This window comes from Choloepus didactylus, chromosome 8 (genome assembly GCF_015220235.1).
Source record: "Choloepus didactylus isolate mChoDid1 chromosome 8, mChoDid1.pri, whole genome shotgun sequence".
NCBI lineage: Eukaryota > Metazoa > Chordata > Mammalia > Pilosa > Megalonychidae > Choloepus > Choloepus didactylus.
Window position 1 is genome coordinate 7,944,077 of NC_051314.1, and position 17,693 is coordinate 7,961,769.

At 42.1% G+C, this 17,693-nt stretch overlaps 2 pseudogenes; one reads left to right on the forward strand and one right to left on the reverse strand.

Moving 5' to 3' along the window:
- LOC119542515 overlaps nt 1–17,693 on the forward strand; it is a 230,353-nt pseudogene that overhangs the window by 37,306 nt on the left and 175,354 nt on the right.
- LOC119541528 lies at nt 1,584–7,159 on the reverse strand (annotated as a pseudogene).

Genomic DNA, 17,693 nt, shown 5'->3' on the forward strand with positions numbered 1-17,693 from the left:
ACAGATTGCAAAACTTGAAGAAGAGTATTGGCCAAGTATGGTTAAAAATAAATAAAATTATATTGGTGTCTATGTATATATGGGTATATAGATAGAAAAAAGACCAAATGTATATATTCTGGAATATTTACACAGGTTATCATTTTATGATTACTCATAATTATATTTTACTCATACACTTTGTTTTCTAGATTTCTATGTTGAACATGTATTACTTTTAAAATCAGCATATAACTCATAATAAATGTGATTTTTCAATTGTGATATGTTTTCACACACACAAAAATAACTGGCATCCAACAGTTGTCCTGAGGTGAAGCAAGTCACCTTATCAAAAAATTGTTGCAAATATTTTCACCTATGTTAAAAATTAATGTTTATCCTGAACATGAAAACCTGTAACAAATTTAATTTTATAAAACTCATTACTTGTAGTTTTCCCTGTGCAAAGATCAAAAAACAATTTACAAGTAACTAATATTTATCAGTCATGACATAATTCTGGATCATCATCTCCACACCAAACCAGATGCTCCTTTAATTTTAAACCCATCATCAGAGACCAAGAGAATCATTTAATTTTATACAAATTTCCATGTGCCAAAAATGAAAGACCCAAGAGAAACCAAAACAAAACCCCAGGACTGACACCAATGTTCAGTAATGCTGATTAAATAGTGGCCCAAAATGCCATTGATGAAAAATAAAATAGTGGCTATATATTATTGAAATGAAATCCAAGTGGTTTAACCCTTTGGCATTAGGAGTCAGGATTTTTCCAATTGTGTGAATACACACTTCCTATGTGCCAAGAACAGAGAAAGTTGACATGTCAGTACAGAAAGGAAAAGAGCTACCATTTGCTGAAACACCCAGAGAATTGGCTTTGATAGCAACTTCTTACAAGTTTAGGCAAAAAAACAAAAAAACTGGTTACTAGCTGCTTGTGTCATCAATTTAAGTAGAGGTGACTGAGACTTAAGGTTAATGTAAAAATTTAGGGGGGTGGGGAATGTATGTTGCAGCAAGTCTTATCTTAAAGCAAAAACAAGAAAGTATAAAAGTACCCACCCATGCTTGCCTACACCATAGTCAGAGAGCTGTGCCATTAGGATGGGCAGAAAATATCCTGATGCACACTGGTTTTTTTCTCATAAGAAGTCAACAAAATGAATCTTTACCTACTTGAACTGCAGGGGAAGGATCCCAAGAATGCAGAATATCAGAATATAACTTTTAGTGGAGTACCGTCAGCCTTTGTGCTGATTTATTGAACAAACCACACTTTATTAGGAAAATAAAAGAAAAAGACATAGAAAGGACCATACTTCTATATTTCATTTACAGTGTTTGAGTTCCAGAAGGACTGTATAATGGAAGCAGAATTCAAATAAGAAATGATGCCAATCAAGTGTCAAATTCTCATTATAACTTTCTTAAAAAGCTGTTTTCCCCCATATAACTATTAATAACAAAGAAACATAAGCTGTGAAGGTACAGTTCAGAAAACAAAAACAAAGAAATGATTGACATTATTGTGACCAAGATGTTTAGAAAACAGTGAGATAAGAGACAAAAGATTTTTAAACAATCCTTTGGATTTCAAAAAACTTCTTCATGTGGTAGATTTCTCCCAATGTCATGGCAACCAGAACAAGAGCTTCAAAGAAGGGCCAAAGGACCACTCTGCTGTTTGTGTTCTCATTGATCACTCTGTGTGTATTATTCCAAACTCCCATGTACTCCTGTTCTTGTTTTACAGCTGTCATTGCCACTGCTAGTTCATTAATCATTTCTTCTAGCTTGTTCTGGTGAACTTTAGTTTCCAGCTCTTATCTTTTTGGGGCCTCCCCAATATTGGTGGAGAACATCACTCTCTTCGAAGTATTGGTGGACATCCTGTTGCTAAAACAATACTCATATGTTCCATCCATGTGAGCAGCAAATCTGTATTTCCCACTGGATTCCTGGTCTTCTTTATAAATTTTGTTATTGCCAGGCCTTGTAATCACCATGAGATGTCCAAGAAGCCACCCTCAGCCACCTCAAAGATGAGAACCTTCTTGGTGCCCAAGGTGACCCACTCAAAGAAGCAGGAATGTGACCTCCAGAGCAGCTGCCACCACCATCACTGCCTTCTCAGCCACCACCACCTACATAAATGTTATTTTTAAAAATCTTTCCATTGTCTTTATATCCATTTCAAGTCCCAGCCAGGGTTGTCCAGGGAACAGAACCAATAGGATAAATGTGTATATCTATTAAGAGATTTAGTTTAGGAAACTGGCTGATGCAATTGTGGGGGCTGACAGTCTGAAGTTTGTAAGGCAGGTCAGCAGGCTGCAAATGCAGGCAGGACTTGATAGGGAAGACTTAAAGGAGAAATTGTACTCTGGGAAACTTCAGTTCTTTGTTCTGTAAGTGTTCAACTCATTAGCTGAAGCCCACCCCCATTACTGAATCTTTTACTGAAAGTCAACTGATTGCAGATGCTAATCCTATCTACAGAATGTCTCTGCAACAAGGGAACACCAGGGTTGGGATATACTTGGAGAGTGAAGCCAACAGGATGATATAAGCTAACACATGGAAGGTGTTTGGCACGGACCATGCACAGAGGAAGTGCCTGATAACTTTAGCTGTCATTGTTATCATTGTCAGCATCTTGGTTACTTCTCTCCCTGCCATCTGCCATTCTGCATATGGGGAGGAGGTGGTAAGGACTTTGGAGTCACATTTTAACAATAGGAAGGGATTCACTGGCCCAGCTTCTGTGAAGCCCACCAGTGGACTACTATGTTTTGGCCAAGGGGGACCCTTATGTTGATGAGGGTTTGAGGATGGGGAAAAGAGACAGGCACTTTCCAAGAAATGGGAGCATATGGGGAGGTGGTTCTGAGCATGTCTTGGAGTTGGCCATGTGGATGAAGGACATACACAGGAACAGCTGGATAGAACTTTCCCAAAAGTGCTGTCAGACACCAGAGCCAACACCAACCTCGGGTCAGAGTGATAAGGGATGACACCTTGAAGCTGTCTCAGAGACAGCTGGAATTTTTAAGGGATTCCTGCAGAGAAGGTGAAGTCAGAGTGGAATAGAGGAAGGACCAGGTGATCCAGCCTCCCCTACCCATGGCCTCCCAGGCTTGGGGTTTGAGTTCATTAAGAGAACCAGGGTCACCACTGAAACTGCCTTTCCACCTCTGACTGGGCCAGGTCACATTCTCAGGAATACTGGTGTCCCTGCAGATGTTACCAGGTGGTTTTTATCACATAGGATATGGTTCAGCTGCATTAACAAGAAGCTCCAGAAGTTTACTTCTCCCTCATGCTCTGTGTCCATCAGACCTGGCTGGGGCTGCTTTAAGTTGTCTTCACTCCCAGACCATCATTTGGAGGACCACAGATCACCATGGAGGGATGAAGGGAATATGGTTCTTAAGGTTTTCACCCAGAAGTGATGTACATCCCTCCTGCTTATGATGTGTTCATGAGAGAAAGTCACATGGCTGGGTCACAGGAAGGCTGTTCTACCCTGAGCAAAAGAGGAGCAGTAGAAATGCTGGTGAACAGCACCACTGAAGGCCGCAGACAACTTGCAAACAGGAACAAGGAAAACATCTATGATCCAGTAAATTCAGGAAATATCAAGTTAAGGCAAGTTAAAGAGAGATAGCTACAGCAGGACTTCTCAGAGCCTTCATTGTGCTAATGTACACTGGGACCCTCAGGACAGTGTTTGCCTCTCCCACCCTGGCCCAGTGTCTGGCACACACTGTGTCAGCTGCCAATCCTCCCCCTTCTTCAAAGCAATATCTGTCTGATGTGAGCAGTGGCACAACCCACACATGTCATTGGCTCTCACCTTTTCTTCTGAGGCAAAAGTTCAATAGATGGGGAGAAGCATTTTGCTAGGTGACAGTGAGGTAAAAGAGGGGATGTTTATGGTTCACTGTGACAGCACCGAGGGCAGGGCCCCAACAGAAGTGGTGCCAGGTGACTCTTCATAAAATGTCATGGTGGATGCATGAGTGTGTGAGAAAGAAACAAAGACTCAGAGTGACAGAGAGAGAGGGGAGGAAGGAATTCATACCAGAGAAGTGTGGACCCAGATCCTGTGCTGGGTTCCAATGCTGCACCCACTGCTTACACACTCCGGGCAAAGATTAACCTCTCCACGTGGCTGCTCAGTGGGTCACAGCGGGAGTGTGTGCACAGAGGGTGAGTGGCATGTAGGCATCTGCTAAGGGAACCAGGATAAACTAGTCCTGAGCCTCCAAAACTCCCCACCTGTCTGCACACACAGCCCCAGCACGTGATACTCACAGTGCTTGCTTACAAGTGATTTGCTAAAGAGGAACCTTTCTGTCACTATCATAAATGAAAAAGCCTTACCATGTGCCATGAATCCAAGACAATCATACAACAAAACTACAAGGAAGTAAAGCAAAGACCTTAAATTCTATTTCAATACTGGTGCCTGTTTAAGGGAGATTAAGTGTCAAAGGGACACTAAGGAACCCCTGACATCAACTGAGATTTTTACCCTGATTCAGGGGATTAAAGGGAAAGCATTTCTCTCCAAGACCTTCCCTGTTCTTTGGAGTTAGGTGTGGGACAGAGATCAACTGCATGGGGTGGGGCAGAAGCTGGTGCCCATAACGGGTCTCAGCCTGGGAATCCCCAAGCCTTGGCGGGACTCCAGGTTCAGGGCGCACCTATGCCAGACTGAGCAGCAGCAGAACAAGACCCCGGATGACCTGTCACCACCATGTATGACCCTGAGCATGGCTGGAGCCTATCCTCAGGCTGTGGCTTCCTGGGTCTCTACCGTGTTGGAGTGACCCACTGCCTGAGCGAGTGTGCCCCGCACCTCCTCTGCGACACCCGCGTGTTCTTCAGCTCCTAGGCCCGGGCACTGCACTGTGCTGCCTCTCTCTGGGATCCTGCTGGATGTGCCCAGAATGCCTCTGAGGCTCCCAGGGGAGGGGGCACTCCCAGGACTGGGGTGCACAGTGGGCCTGGGATTGGAGGAGGGCACAGAGAGGGCTCCCAGGGCTGCTCCTCCCAGACAGATGCATCTTCCGCAGCGCCCTCTCGCCTATAGCCTGGCCATCTGAAGCCAGCCTGAGAGGTGCATGCCTGGGAGTGGCTTCTTCCCAGCTGGAACCCTTCATGGTCATGGACTGAGCTTGGATCAGGGATGTTCAGGTCTTTACCCACCCCCCCAGGACTAAGACCCCAGCCTATCCGGACTGATAAGGAGGAGGGAGTGGGGACTGGGATGAGGCTAGTCCCTGCAGTCTCAGCAGGCCCAGCACCTACTCTGGAACCTCTGTGTGGGCTGGGATGCTGAAAGACCATTTTGCACTGGCTCCCACTGGGAGGGGATAAGCCTGGGTCCCAGGATGGGCACCTCCTGGAAGGCCTGGGGCCATCCCTGCTCAGCACAGTCACTGTGAACCATCCCTCTGGGAACAGGTGACCCTTCAGTGTCTTCCAGAGGATAAAGAGCAAGGGTCAGGAAGTGTGACCTCAGGGGAGAGTTAGCCTGGCCTCAAGGCATGTCTGCATGCACTGGGCTTTAGCAATAACAGCCACCCTTTTAGGTCAAGGTGACCTGCAAGCACCCATATGGATCAGTGTTTAATTAGGACATGGTTCTCATACACTGGCTGACCCAGGAGCTAAGACACTGGTCCTGCAGGGTAGGGAGACTCCTAACTGGGCACACAACAGGTGTGTGCTGGACTGAGCCTGGCAGGGCCTGGGGGAGGCTTAGAACCACCATGTCCTTGGAGAATGGTTCAGCAGGTTTTGCCAGAAACTTCTCCCTGTGTCCTAGGAGACCCAGTTTCCCAACTTCACCCACCCATCTCTAAGAGGGCTGTATCCAGGTGACTCCTGGGTACCACTAAGGAGCATTTCCCAGGGGCTGTGGCTTAGAGTGCACCTGAGCTGTGCTGATGTGGCCTGTAAGGACTGGCAGAACCAAATTTGGGCATTTCTCTCTCCTCTGCCCAGCTCAGTGGGGCCCTGCAGGAGGAAGAGCTGGGAGAGGAGGTCAGACTTGAATCAGGACAGGGAGGAGGTGAGGTGTGTCCTGCTGCAGCCCACGATTTATGGATGCCCAGGTCTCAGGCTTGGAGAGGGACCCTGCAGGCCAGGCAGATGGGGCCAGGCCAGTGAGGGAGGTCAGAGTGGGGCTGAACATTCCCCATGCCCACTCAACAAGCTGCTGGTTCTGGCATCAGAGGCTTTCAGTTAGCACCAGTTATTCTTGCAGAGCCCTCACTGGGTCACACACCTTACAGACAGCATCTTATCTAGTCCTTTCTGAACCCAAATGGTAGATAAATATTGCTCCATCTTAAAGAGGGCATCTGAACCTTAGAGAGATGATGACATCACTTGCTGAGGGGACTCAGCTAGTAAGCTGGTGGAACTGGGATTCTAACTCAGGTCCAAGCCTGCATTCTTTCTCCTGAACCCTATGGTGCTAAACAAAGCCCTGGGACCAAGGAGTTCCTGGCTTGTGGCTTGTGGGGAATGGGGATGGGCACAGTATACCTGGGCCTCTGGAAGTGACAAAAGCTGGATTGGCTCTTTCCAATAGAAAATACAGAGCACATCACATATATCATTATGTGTTTTCTAGTTACATTGACTTAAGTAAAAGACACAGCAATTAATATATTTTGCTTAACCCGACATATTCAAAATGTTATCATTTTCATATGTAATCAATATGACACAAGATTAACGAGATATTTCACATTATTTGGGTGTGTGCCAAGCCTCTGAAATCAGATATGTGTTTTCCATATCTTGGTTTGGACTTCCACATTTCAAGGGCTCAGCACTGGCTACTGTCTTGGACAACATGGGTGGAGAAAAGGTCAGGAAGCCTCCTTGTTCTAAGCCTTCACCTGTGGTACATTTTTGTGTGTATTTGTCATCTGCCACCAGGCTGGACCTTACAGATCCTTGTGGACCTTGTCCAGAGCTTCAGGAAACAGAACCTTGGCATTCTTCTCCAATCCTCAACATAAGCAAGTACCATGAGAGGACCTCCACAAACATCTCCCACCATTATCCACCAGCTCATCTCCAGCAAAATGTGCATTTCACTCAACAGAGTATCTGACAGGGAAAACATGCTGGTGTCTGATTTTTAGTCCAAAGAGGAAGCCATGGACACAAGCTGTTTACTTCTCTGGGTGTTGTCAAGTTTAATCTTAGAAGCAACACAGGGAAGGTTATCCTAGCTCCCCTACCCCGCCTCATGAGATTAAAAGGAAGTTGGCTGTGTGTGATGCTGGTTTGATGCACACCCCAGAGCAGCACAAACTCTGTGTGCATCAAGTGGTGTGCTCCATAGCATCTGTAAACCCTGAATATACCAGGACAGTTTCAATTTCAAGTAATCCCTACCCATCCTTCAAGATGTGGCTGGTGACCACCTCTTCCAGGGAACCTTTCCTGGGTATGGTCCTCACCTTGGCACAGTCTATCTATGCTCTGTCATGAGGAGGACTTCTAGACTGAGGTCCCACAAGGGTGGGATCATAACTTCCTTGCCTCTGATCCAGGGCCTAGTCAGAGAAGGTCACCTGAAATATCAAAATACCATTTAATCTGGAGGATGCTTAACAGGTCTGTTTGAGACAGCAGCCTTGCCTCTAACCAGCAACCCAACAACACCTCAGCAACCTGTGTTTGTCCTCTCTTGTTTCCGAAAGTGTTTCTAGGCAGCCAGCACCTGTCCATTCCCACATGGCTATCTCTCCATGAATCAGTGCTCCATCTTCCTTAATTCTCTCAAAGTGACACTTTGAGTTTGACTCAAAGTGTGGCCCTTGTAGAGGCAACCTTACCTGGGAGCTTGTTAGAAACGCAGAGTCTAGGGCAAAACCTCCAGACCTGCTCTATCAGTATGTCAAGGGTGGAACCCTGAATCCTGGTGTCAACAAGCTCTCCAGATTATTCTGATGAATATCAGCAATTTAGAAGCCCCCAGTCTAGCCCCTTCTCAATCCATCAATGAGCAGTTGCCAGCATGGCTCTCTTGTGGAGAAAAGGGGCTGGAAGTCTAAGTCCAGCATAGACACTGTTGCAAAGGAAGTTACACATCCTGAAATCCAAGTCCTATGTTGGTTCTGTAAGAAAGGGTTAAGTTTAGCTTTCACACAAAGGCAACATGGAATAGGGAAAATGGAGATTCAGTGGCAGAACTGGTATAAGCTGGCTCTGTGGTAAGGGGAAGGAGAGAGACAGAGCCATGACATATGCCTAGAATCAGCACCAGCTCCTTATATGGGAAAAGTAACCGGGGTTATTGGAATGGAAAGGATGTGGGGTATAATCAAAGGTGGGAACTCTCAGGGAGAAATTTAAACTAGTTAACTCTGCCTGAAAGGCTGTACAATTTAATATCCCAAAGGCAGACTAATTAGCTCTCTCAGATAGGCCATACCCTCTGAAGTACCCAGCCAATGGAGAAACAGGGGAGGGCCTTGCATGTTAAGTTGAAGATAAATTTTGCTGTGTTCTATTGTTTGCCATGCCTGCCTCATTTCTGGCTGTGAGTCACTTCTTGCAAGATTGTAAATAAATTCTTTCCTTCTCCACAAATGGGTAAGCATTTATTCCTTTTTGCTTGTTTCTCACAACTTGGGGGCTCATCTGGGATCTGAAGCATGAGAGGGACCCCCAGGATGGAAGAAGGGAAGGCATGCCCCACCATTTGAGTGGTCTTGGACTCCATTGTTGGGGGCACACCTCTGACTGCTGATGAGACCAACAATCAGATGCTTAGGTCTTCCAATTGTGGACAAGAAAAGGGGAAGGAAAAACGTGCCTCACAGTGACCAGGTGTCTCTATGGATAGACCAAGGTAAAAAAAAAAAAAAAAAAAAAAAAAGGACTATTAAGCATTGTCTTGGTGGTTGAAACATTCTGATGAATCTGAGGCTGATCCTAAGGGGAAAATGCCCAGACAAGGCTCAGATTGGGGAATAGAGGCAGCTGGCTAGCCAGGAATAAAGGAAAGGGGTACCTTTTTGGTCCCCTGGGAACATTCCTCTGAATAGTCCATTGGGGAAGATGTTGAAACATCAGGCCAAAAGTGATCAGACCAAGAGAAAGATAAAAGAAAAATGATCAAATATTGTTACATTTAGACAAAAGAAAACATTTTGTTGCCTAATGTATTCTGGCCAAAATATGAGGCAGATAAGCATTGGCTCTGTGCTGACCTCATGCATTATGTTGATGAATGAAAAGAAACCTTTTTCCAAGGAGGAATCTGACTATGCCATGTGCTGGCTGTGCAGAAAGTTAAAACCCCAGACCCAGAGACTGAAAGAGGGGGGATTTGTAGCATGGGGTTTGTGTAATTTTCTATTTGTATACTTAAGTAATGTGGGGCTGAATAGGTATTGGTGAATACATTTGCATATTTTAGTGTGTTGTTTAATTAAGTCTATTTAAGGCACGTGGAAGCTGTGTTTAAATTTCCTTAATATGTGCATTCAGGATGCACAGGAAGTTGTATGCACATTTTCTAGGACTGTGTATTTGGATGCATTCTGAGAGTTGAAAATTCATGTATCTAATGGAAGTTAGGGTTGTATGTTTATACAGGGATGTGGGATAATTGTATTTGTATGGAATAGAAGCATGTAATATGATTCTGTAGAAGTCTTTGAAACTGTGGGAGTTTGTCAGTGTATAATTCAGGACTTGGCAGAAATTTCCTGTGTACTCATCTATAGTAAACTGGAGATATTTCTTTGTGTCTTTGTAGTGTACACTAATTTGTGTGTACTCTAGATGGGCAAGTGTGTGCAGGTTCACAATAGTGTGGAGAATGAGACAACTCTTTACTTAAAAGTGAGAAAGACTGTGTATGTGTAGAAGTTTTCTGTGTATACATAACAGTAGTGTGTTAGCTGTACATGCTTGTAAATGGGCAAAATGTGTGCATGTTTTTTATGGTTATAGGTGTGTATATAAACTGTATGTGTCTGTCTGTGTTCCAGATTTATAAGGGGCCATGTGTCCTTGTGATTCATGGTATGGTTTTGATAATATATTTTGGACAAAAGCAAAAAGTTCATACTCAAAGTACAAGTGGATTATATGCACATATTCCTGTAAAAGGGGTTGAGGTTCACTAAAGCTGAATCAAATGAACTTAGGACAGTAAGTGGTGCATATCTCTTTCCAGCTCTGTGCTTGGTGATATCAGATTGCTAGCTTGAATTTGGCTCTGGGGAGAATAGAGACACCACATATATTGTCAAATGCCACACATCAAGGCTTGTCCTCCTCTCCCTGGAGAGTGGGTTATTACTCATCTAACAGAAAACCCTGTATGTGTGTTCAAGGTGTATGTAAATAAAGTATATTCAGGCATCACTAAACTAGGTGTACTAAAGACTGGATTTTGTGGGGTGTTTAAGAATGGTGAGCCTTTTTGTGTTCATTAATCTTGGGTTATTCTAAATTATTATTGTCCTTTAGTCTAATTGTTCCATTCTTTTTGACCAGTAAATAGCCTTAAATGTTGGTAAAATCTTGCTGCTCTTCATGCAAATGAGTTCAAGAGTGTCTGTACCTGAAGGAGGTATTAGCAGTTTTACAGCAGGGGAGTCATTGGGGGGTACAAGCCATGTGTAATTTAATACTTAGGCAATTTGGATGTGTAGGCCTTTATACAGTCGCTAAACAAATATATTAATGGTGTATAATTTGTCAAAAGATTAATGAAAAGGTCTTAAGAAAGCAGGTACAAGGGGGAAGAGAGCCAGACCTCATACCATTCCAAAGCATTCAGGTTGATTACACTGAAATGACTCCAAAAGTTTGGCTAAAGTACATTCTGGTAATTTTCCTTTTCCCAGGAAGACTGAAGAAATCCCTTCCCTATACACAAAAAGTCTCTTCCTTAAAAATTATATACTGGCTTAGTCTTCTACTTTATCATCCCTCAGGCATTGTGGTCTGCTGGCTCAGACCCCACCTCTCGAATTTGCTGTACATTCACACCAACCCAGCAGCTGGGTCCTAATCAAGTCGTGGAAAGAATCTAAACTTCAACTGATCTGGGAAGTAACCTATCAAGTCTTGCTGATGGTTGAAATGGCAGTCCAAACAGCAGAAAGAGGTTGGACTCATTACACCCAAGTAAAGGGACCGAACAAGATGGTAAGTACCCAACCACTCAGCCCAAGTCCTGGAAAGTAAATCCTACCTCAGATGCCCTGAGAATCACTCTAAAAAGAAAGCATATTGGAAGGGAAGAGGGGGGTGGGTCAAATTTTGTGCTTGCATAGTACCTTATGTTCAGTCTAAACATGACATTATTATATAAGTTGTAATATTTCATGTTCAAAGTGTAACAAGTTCCAGCAAATTGATTATAAATGTATTTGTGGGCTTAAAATCCCAATCTGTGCAGTTCAATGCTTGTCAATTAATTAACTGTGGGAATTTAGAAAATCAGCAACAACTGAGGGAGGAACATAAGAATTTACTGTCCAAATAGAGAGCAAGATTGTTGGGGGTGGGAGGAGGGGCAAGATGGTGGCATAGAGAAGAGTAGAAGCTAAGTAGTCCGCCTGGAACAACTACAAAAAACCAGAAACAACTAGTAGATAATCCAGAATAACTGCAGGGGGACAAACGAGACCATCCACTCATCATACACCAACCTGAATTGGGAGGAATGCCCAAGAACACAGCATAAAATCTGTAAGTAAAACCTGTGGAACCAAGTCATGGGAACCCCTCCCCCATAGCCTGAGCTGCAAAGCCTCGTGGTGCCAGAGAGAAGCTCTCTCCCAGAAAGTGAATATAGCTCAGCTGAGCTCCAACTAGGGTTTTAAGTAGTGAGTGTGAACTGCTCACTACAGGTACGCATCCCCAAAAAACAGACAGAGGCTTTGGGTGATGACTGACCTGGGAGAGCTGGAGGGTCGCCTTGGACTGGATCTGAAGGGGACTATCTGTTTCTTTTTTGGCTCAGTGGAGAAAGCCCCAGTCATTTTCAGTTTCCAGGGCTGTGAAGCGGAGAAGGGTGGAGAAAGCACAAGCAGAGAGAGAGACCATAGAAATGCTAATGACCTCCACCTGGGGGCTCTGTCTTCTCTAGGAGGAAAGGGGTGGGGCCCTTTCCATTCAGAACCAGACCTCAGAGCCTGGGGGAACACGGCCACACCTACTCATGCCAGTCAAGAATTATAGGCTAACAGGCATCATCTGCTGGGCAGAAAAGCACAGTGACCCAAGGCATCAAAGGGTGGAGCAATTTTCTAAGACACACCCACAGGGAAACCAGATACTGAATATTTCTTCCCTCTGGGACCTGAGCCTGTTCTGGTCTGGGAAAACCTGATTTGGATAACCAAGGAAACCATGCCTAGACAACAGAAAATTACAACCTACACTAAGAAAAACAAAGTTATGGCCCAGTCAAAGGAACAAATGTACACTTCAACTGAGATACAGGAATTTAAACAACTAATGCTAAATCAAATCAAAAAGTTTATAGAAGATATTGCAAAAGAGATAGAGGCTGTAAAGGAAGCACTGGGCATGTGTACGGCAGAAATCAAAAGTTCAAAAAAACAACTAGTAGAATCTATGGAAATGAAAGGCACAACACAAGAGATGAAAGACACAATGGAAACATACAACAGCAGATCTCAAGAGGCAGAAGAAAACACTCAGGAACTGGAGAACAAAACACCTGAAAGCCTACATGCAAAGGAGCAGATGGAGAAAAGAATGAAAAAATATGAGCAACGTCTCTGGAAACTCAAGGATGAAACAAAGTACAATAATGTACGTATCATTGGTGTCCCAGAAGGAGAAGAGAAGGGAAAGGGGGCAGAAGCAATAATAGAGGAAATAATTAATGAAAATTTCCCATCTCTTATGAAAGACATAAAATTACAGATCCAAGAAGCGCAGCGTACTCCAAACAGAAGAGATATGAATAGGCCTACGCCAAGACACTTAATAATCAGATTATCAAATGTCAAAGACAAAGAGAGAATCCTGAAAGCAGCAAGAGAAAAGCGATCCATTACATACAAAGGAAGCTTAATAAGACTATGTGCAGATCTCTCAGCAGAAACCATGGAGGCAAGAAGGAAGTGGTGTGATATATTGAAGATACTGAAAGAGAAAAACCAAAACCACCAACCAAGAATCCTGTATCCAGCAAAGCTGTCCTTCGAATATGAGGGAGAGCTCAAAATATTTTCTGACAAACAGACAATGAGAGACTTTGTGAACAAGACACCTGTCCTACAGGAAATACTAAAGGGAGCACTACAGGGTGATAGAAGACAGGAGTGCATGGTTTGGAACACAATTTGGGGAGATGGTAGCACATCAATGTAAGTATACTGAACAAAGGTAACTATGAATACGGTTGAGAGAGGAAGGTGGGGAGCATGTGAGACACCACAAGAAAGGAGGAAAGCTAAAGACTGGGACTTTGTAACTTGGTGAAATCTAGGGTATTCAACAATTGTGATAAAATGTACAAATATGTTCTTGTACGAGGGAGAAAAAGCAAATGTCAACCTTGCAAGGTGTTAAAAATGGGGAGGCACTGGGGGAGGGATGCAATCAGCATAAACTAGAGACTGTAACTAATAGAATCATTGTATTATGCTTCCTTTAATGTAACAAAGGTGATATACCCAGGTGAATGCAGATAAGAGGGGGGGATAGGGGAGGCATGTTAGACACTTGACATTGGTGGTATTGTCTGATTCTTTATTCTACTTTGATTTAAGGTTATTTTTCCTTTTGCTGCTTCTTAGCTGTCTTTTTTTTTTCCTCTTTCTTTGCCTCTCTACCTTCTTTGACTCTCCCTCCTGCCTTGTGGAAGAAATGTAGATGCTCTTATATAGATAGTGGTGAAGGTGGTGGACACATAAATGTATGACCATGCAGAAAACCATCGATTATTTACTTGGGATTGAATGTATGGTGAGTGAACAAAACCATATTAAAAAAAAATGGGTTGATGACAAAACCTCGAGGGCAATATACTGAGTGAAATAAGCCAGACACATTAGGGCAATTATTGCAGGGTCTCACTGATAGGAACTAATTATAATATGTAAACTCATAGACATGAAATATAAGGTACCAAGATATAGGACGAGGCTTAAGAATGGGGAGTGGTTGCTTAGCATGAGCAGAATGTTCAATTAGGATGAACTTAAATGTTTGGAAATGAACAGGGGTGTTGGTAGCAAGATGTGAGAATAACTAACAGCGCCGAATGGTGTGTGAATGAGGTGGAAAGGGGAAGCTCAGAGTCATTTATGTTACCAGAAGCAAAGTTGGAGGTCAAAAGGTGGGAATGTATAAAACTGAATCCTATGGTGGGCAATGTCCATGATCAACTGTACAAATACTAGAAATCACTTCCATGAACCAGAACAAATGTATGACAATACAATTAGAAGTTAATAATAGAGGGGCATATAGGGAAGAACTATATACCTATTACAAACTATATACTACAGTTAGTAGTATTTCAACATTTTTTCATAAACAGTAACAAATGTACTATATCAATACTACGAGTCAACAATTGAGGGGGGTTGGTTAGGGATAGGGGAGGATCAGAGTTTCCTTTTCTTTTCTTTTCTTTTTTCATCTTTCACTTTATTTCTTGTCTGGAGTAATGAAAAGTTTCTAAAAATTGAACAAAAATTAAGTGTGATGGATGCACAGCTGTATGAGGGTACCCAGGGGCAAGTGATTGTACACTTTGGATCTTTGGATAATTGCATGGTATCTGAACAATCTCAATAAAAATGAAAAAAAAAAAAAAAATTAGAGCAATTGTCAACAACAAAAAAAAAACCTAATGAAATTCATTTTATATTTTAAAAAAAAACAGTACATCCAGTTTCTTGTCACTTATCAATAGGTCACTGTTTGCTTGTGAAAAATGTTATATATAATGAGCTCTCTATCAATAATCTTGAAATATTTTTATTTTAGAGATTGAAAATTGATAGTTTATTCAGATAGCTCTACCTGGATTTAACAATGCAAAACAAATGTCATAATCAAGATTTGGTAAACAGATTTCAAACTAAAAGCTTGTGGTAAGGAATGAAATTGAAAGCACACACCCATTGATTAAATCATACATTTAGGGATGTTGTTATAAAAGTTAATAGGCAACGTGCATAGCACCACCCAAGAAGCTGAAGACAAAAAGCTTTTGTGATGCTAAATGTCACATGTCTGCCCCTGAAGGAGAATGGGAATAGAGATGCTGAGGTCATTTGAGAATCCTGGATCTACATTTGTAAAATTGGAGGCTGGGAACAAGAGCAAACAAGAAGCCCACAATGAAGTGCTTAGTTTCTGTAATATTTTATTTCCTTTTCCTCAGTCAGTAAAGTGAGGATTAAGTGAACTAGTTGTTATCTGTACTAGTTAAATCATGAGCTATTTTAGAATTGTAATCCAGAGGTTGTTTTACATTTGCATTTGTACTTTTAGCCTTTTAGTCTATAAAGCAGAAAAAAGAGGTGTTGGTCTCTTTTACACTGTAATAAGTATGAGATCTTACTGTAAAATACTAAATATCCACAGAAAAGTAATATAACCAGATATTTTATGTGCTAATCATGAGTATTTGAACACTTTTGATACATTCTGAATAAATTGAACAAGTAATTCTAAGATCCTTGTGTGAAGTTGTTGACCATATTTTTTACCCTGTCTACTTATTTGATTTTTGAAATAAAGATGTTTGTCCAAACAAAACAAAACAAAATGAAACAAAACAAAACATTGTTGGGGGTGGTGGTGAACATTTGGGAGTATAACTGATGAGTCACCTAACCTCTGTTACTCATGGAACACTGTTTGGTGGATGACACAGTATAAGGGATGGGTCTCACCCACATCAGAGGGAAAACCATCAAAGGAAATTTGGCTAGTTGGAGTAGACACAAGATATCCTCCAGTGTGTCAGAAATACTTTATCTTGTTTTTGCTGGTGGTGACATGATATAGACATTGGCATAGACACAGACCTAAATATAATAATATAGATGATATAAACATAGTTATAGATGATATAGTTATAGAAGCAGATACAGATACAGGTGCAGGGCCAGCTTCATGGTTTTGCAACTGGACAGTCACCCAGGCCTACACTGGGAATTTAATGCCCTGTGGGCATCATCTTGAAATTCTTAATAATTTTATCTTTGAATTTGTATTTTGTGAATGATGCTCGATGAGATAATTGAGCACACTTGGGGCTTGGAGCCTCAGCTAATGACTGATCCCAACTCATGCATATCTCTAGGAAAAAGTCTCAGCTGCACAATTCTGTATCCTCTGGTGTCCAGCCTTGCCCAATGTACCCTTTCTCATCCCTTTCCATCAACCATGGAGGCCTGGACACAGATGCAAAGAGAGTCAGAGCAGATACTCATGCCCCATGTCATCTCAGACTGGAGCATGGCTGAACCATTCTTGTCCCAAGGTGGCAGCATCACAGCACATTCTGCATGTGAATCAACAAAGACAGGCCTCTGGCCCATGTCCAATTCATTTACATAGTGCATCCAGAAGTGGAGGTCAAATACTGTAGGGAAAACAGGCTTGTGGGAAGGGGAGATCCCTGATTTGACTTCCCTGCTCCATCTCCCAGCTGAGAGAATGGGAAATGGGAAGCCTCCAGGCTGCTAGAGTTGCATGGTAGGTCCTCTGGTCTCCTGTGAGGGTCTGCATTCATCCCATGACCATCCCAATGTACAGGAGAATGTGACCTTAAACTAAAAATTGAAATGACTGTTGAGAGACCATAGGGAAAAGGGAAAATCTTTATATTTAAGTACCTTTAATGGCATTTTTTCCCAGCTTGTTAAACAAGAATCCCAACATTTTATTTTTGCACCAGGCCACACAAATTTTTTATAGATATGTATGTAAATATTATTGTTATACACTTGAGATTTGAGTATGCATGTTACACCTAAATAACAATTTACTGTCTGTATGTATGCTATGCCTAAATATAAGTATAAAAATGGATTTATTGACATGAATTAAGAAAGGAATGTATGAAAAAAAGAACCCATGATTCCACTAAGAAATTGAAAGAATGAATGAATGGATGAATGAATTATAGAAAGAGGAGAAATCTCTTCTTTCCAGGAAAGTGGAAACTAATTAATGTAAAACTAATTATTGCATTATTAAATCATGATTTTGTAGTCATCACTGTAATAATTAATTCAGGTAACTAGATCATGGAATATTAAAAATGTTGGGTGAAGTTTTCTCAGAGAAAATTATTTGTTTTCAATTTCAGTACATGCACTTACAGATTACTTATCAATTACAAAGAGAATGGCCATTTACTGACATTGTGTGCCTCCTGATATGATGAACTGAGTATGGCACAGAATCACTTATGCACTACTCCTACCAAAACCAAAAATTCATATTCTGAATCTAATAATGGGGAACAAGCTAGAAACCTAAGTTGACAACATTCTGTAAAACAACTGTACTCTTCAAAAATGTCAGTGTCATGAAAGACACACAAAATAGAGGCTGAAATGACTGTTTCAAATTAAAAGAGAATAATGAAATGCAATGTGTGATTCTAGATTGGATATTGGATC